Genomic DNA, 4,489 nt, shown 5'->3' on the forward strand with positions numbered 1-4,489 from the left:
ATATAATAACTAAAATAATTATACTACTAATTTCTATTGGTTTGTTGAAAGCAACAGTTAATGTGTAATTGTGTGCATGCTTATTTCTGATTATCTAAGTAAACAGTTTGAAGATAACAATATGAAATATAACAGCCATTGTTAATTTCCTATCACCTTATTTTGAAGTTCTGTATCATTTGTATTGGTGTTTTGTTGTTTTGTTAATGTCTTTGTTTTTATTTTGTTTTTTTCTCTCTAAAATAAAGAAAGTTGTCGCTGCTGTTGTTATTGAATTGTCAAGTTGTCATTCTTCATAAACAAAGAAGCTTCATATTCTCCATGTGTCTTCCATGAACATGCATGTCTATAATTATGCCTCTATTATAGAGCTTAGAAAACTAAGCTTCAGAGAGGTTATTGTTCAGAAGATGACACAGGAACCAGGCATTCTGATTCATTCTAATTCAGTGATCTTCCCAGTTAGTTCCTTCTTTGATTTCTTCCACCACCATGATGGATTTGGGAGGAGATTGGGGACAAAGGATGGTTTGGTGGTAGAAATGCATAAATAAGGAAAGAAAATAAATTTGAGTTTGGCAAGTCTCTTTATAGTGTATCTCAAAAAAGTGTCCAATACTTTTTATTATTATAAAAATAAAAAAACAGCAATACAGTAACAACAACATAGACAAAAACAAAACAAAGTGAAAACAATAAAAATGATACAGGATTTCAAAACAAAATAGTAGGAATCAACAGTGGTTGCAATACATATTATGCTGTTATAAAATTAATATACACCTTAATGCTTACATTTTTTAAGCAATTTTGCATGCTTATATCTAGTAATCTGAACAGCTAACTTGAAGACAACAGTATGTAACAGAACAATCATTGTTGAGTACATACCATCTCATTTAGTGAAGCTCTGTAACATTTCTAATGTTTTTTAAATTAATTTTTATTCTTTTTAATTGTTTGATCAATCTTGCATTCTTACATCTGGTAATCTGTGCAACTTCTTTGAAGATAACAATATGCAATGTAACCACCATTGTTAATTTCCTATCATCTTGTTTTGAAATTTGTACTTTTTTGTGCTGTTTTGTTTTTGTCTTTTTTGTTGTCATTTTATTATTGTTTTTTCTCTTTAAAATAAGAAAAAGTAATATACAAAGAATATCTATTGAGGACCTTGTGGAAAATGAATTTTATCTGTTTATTCCTTTGAAATTTATATTGTTTCCATTCTTCACGTCAGAAGTATTATTCAAAGTTATAAACTTGTAAAAGAAATCTTTTAGTTTCTAAGATTAATTTCAAGTATATAATATAACTATATTTATAATAAATTATGTTTGCACATTTCATATTATTAAATTAACAAATTTATAATGCTTTACTTTACTACAAATAGTTACAGACTCTTTAAAACACAGGTGCTGCTACTGTTCTATTTTTTTGTTTGTTTCTCACTTACTACTCTTTAAAATAAAATTAAAAAAATACAGTTAGGATCACAAAAGGCCCTGTTTATGTGTTTAGAGAATGTAAATTACTGTGGATCAGAGAGTATGTTTTCATTGCTTCCAGATGTCTCATTAAGAGTCGACCTTTGTGAGCAAAATTTTACAATATGATTTTGCCTTCACTCTTGCAAAACCTTAACAGTATTGATTAAAACAAGTCCATTTCCATTACCAGTCATCCAAAAGGCAGTCCTACTCTGATTTCTCTTCAGATTGTATAAATCTTTCACCTTTTACTAAAAGGCAGTCAAACACTAATATCTGACATTTGTATAAGTCTCTGTACTCTAATTTTTTAATAAATCATTAAAAAAGATAACCTCTGAAAGTACACATTAGCTTAACAAGTAGAAATTATAACATTACTTTTGGTTCTCCTAACATATATTTTAGTGATTATGCTTTAGCAATTCACTAAGTGCATTTTCCATACCTTGTCTGAACTCAAATATCTGTCATATCCTTTCTCAACCTTCACTTTTTATTCTGAGATCCACTGAATTACATATTTTCCCATTGATGAAAAGCTTAAGATTTAAACATGAAGATAGAGGTTTCTCCATATATTGAAAACTGCAATAAGATATTTTTTCATTTTCTTCCACTTCTTTCTTAAACTTCTTATTGTATCCCATAGCTCACATAGACTACACACTGCTTTAGGACCATCTTCGCAGAAAGCAGTAAACATACAAATCAAAAATGTTATTTTCATCCAAATATTGATTTTTATTTCGCTACTTAACTGATAGACCTCTCACATATCTTTATACGATATACTTATCATTGTTCAATGTACTCTGAGCCTAACTGTAGTAATCTCTAAAATATGCACTTTTGAAACATTAAATCCTATTGAACATTTAGTTTCTTTTCAGGTCAAACTAGCTATGTTTAAGACAGAAAAAGATGAATAACTAATTCTTCATTTGTTTGGGGACAGGCCACCATTTATAAAGCAAACAGACAAATCACTTCAAACAGAGAGGATACTGAAACCAAGTGGTGTACTTCTTCAATCGATACCCCATGACCTTTCAAGATGAAAGGATAATAGTCATCCACCCAAAGAACAGGGAGAAAAGTTCTATGTGCTGTTTATGAGACTGCGAGGTCACTTGCTTAGGCTGAAAACAGGGTACAATAGAAACTGCAGAAAACACTAGGGAGAAGAATCGTGGCTGCATATTTTTCTAAGCTTCCCATTCACTGCCAGTTTTCTCTTTTAATAAGCCCCTCTGTTCCCCAAACTAAGAACACATTCTGTTTATTGTGTGGCTGAAATACCCTTCCCCTTATGTTCAGCTGCCTATCTATGCCCTCTTTAGAGCGCAAGCAGTGGTCTAAATCAAGAGCCCAACTGGCACGTCTAACTCACTCAGCGTTCTCGTGATCGTATGACCGAGCTTAGAGAATTCGAGGGAGGTCCTGAAAAACAAAGCAGGATATTATTTCCAGTGAAGTCTTGTGGCTATGTGCACCTCTGTTGTGAGGACAATTACAGTCTTTGTTTCTCTTCTGATCCTGAGAATCAGCTTGACTGTCCCTTTGAAAAAATTTAAAGGATTTCCCATAGCCTTTGACTTAGAGTATGTATGAAATAATAAAACTCTCTCTTTAACCCTCCAGAACATATGTTTTTAGGGAAAAAAGACGGACTTTTCTAATCCACTGGTCACAGTTTGTTGTGTGTCCAAACAAAGTAATATTGTGATGATAAAACCTTGATTTTAAAGTCATGAAGTAACTTAAATATAATGTTTGTGTTTTAAATATATCAACTGAAGTGAAAATTTGGTATTCTTGAGCCCAAATTCTTGGTTCAATGTTTTACTTGCCCATTATACTTCTCTTTACAAGTTCCTTTGCTCACATTTTGAAAGAAATCAGAATTCTGTTCAAAGAATTTAAAAGAAGAATTTTTTGAAACTTCAAATTACAGCAAATTTTCTCAGAGTTAAGTGACATGTACCAGAAGATATAATTCTATGAAAATTTAATGCTACTGCAGGTTGTAACATATATACAATTACTGCTTTTATTTTAAAAATGAATATATCTTATTCAGTGACTATCAGTGTTAAAGGGAAACTGTGAGTATGAAATATTACTAACTTATTTTATAGATGAGGTTTGACAATGTGTTTAGTCATGATGAAAGGTCATGAATTCAATAATTGATACGTGGTTCAGTACTATTACCCATTCTCCCTTCTCTTGTGCCTTAGAGTACTCGTTACAAATGCAGAGTAAAAATCCCTATGTCTTCATAAATTGTGTGGAGCGGTGACGGATTTCTACCTCATAGTCATGTGTTCTACCTCCATCTTGTAAAATGAAGAGAAAACTATTTCATTTTCCACAAAACCATGCAGCTGCAGGGAGGAAAAAGGTCGAAGCTTCTAAGTTCCCAAGATTTTCTTCTATGATTGCCTCAAGCCAAAGGTCTTCAGCATGGATTTGATAGTGGTATTGTAAAATTAACGATGGCTTTTTTAGATATTGTGTTTAATTTTGAAACGACACTTCCTGAGGGAAGTATAATAAAAATTGTTTACCTTAAAATAGCTTTTAATTGTACTTTGAATCTTCAGTACTCTACATGTACAAGAAACTTGGAAGCAAATACTGTTGTTTACTTTAAAGTTTATGGCACTTGATATCTGAGATACTAGAATAGGCAGAGCAGGCTTTGCTAATATTGATTTACTTTAACTCAGAGTTGTTCACATACATATAAATGTAACTCAAGCGAATATATTGTAATAGACCAGACTTGTGAAGAACTTTATGACTGCACATGTAAATCAAATCATTTTCTTTTTAATTTCTAAACAATGGGCACTAGACACTGACATCTTGGATAATAGCTAGACCAAAGCACTGTATTCTTAAACATAAAAATAAATAACAGAATAATCTTTGTGAAGACCATAAATAAGGGTCAGTATTACTCTTCCCAAGTTCAAGTAATATTT

At 31.5% G+C, this 4,489-nt stretch overlaps 1 long non-coding RNA gene across 1 annotated transcript in view; it reads left to right on the forward strand.

Moving 5' to 3' along the window:
* The window catches only part of LOC102011584, a 41,544-nt gene extending 37,495 nt beyond the window's left edge, over positions 1-4,049 (forward strand). The window contains exon 5 of the long non-coding RNA XR_001234939.1: positions 3,740-4,049. This is a non-coding gene — a long non-coding RNA (uncharacterized LOC102011584). The remainder of the gene's footprint in view (positions 1-3,739) is intronic.
* Positions 4,050-4,489: the final 440 nt, after the last annotated feature.

The sequence above is a fragment of the Chinchilla lanigera genome, unplaced genomic scaffold (genome assembly GCF_000276665.1).
Source record: "Chinchilla lanigera isolate Chin_1 unplaced genomic scaffold, ChiLan1.0 scaffold00035, whole genome shotgun sequence".
NCBI classification, from domain to species: domain Eukaryota; kingdom Metazoa; phylum Chordata; class Mammalia; order Rodentia; family Chinchillidae; genus Chinchilla; species Chinchilla lanigera.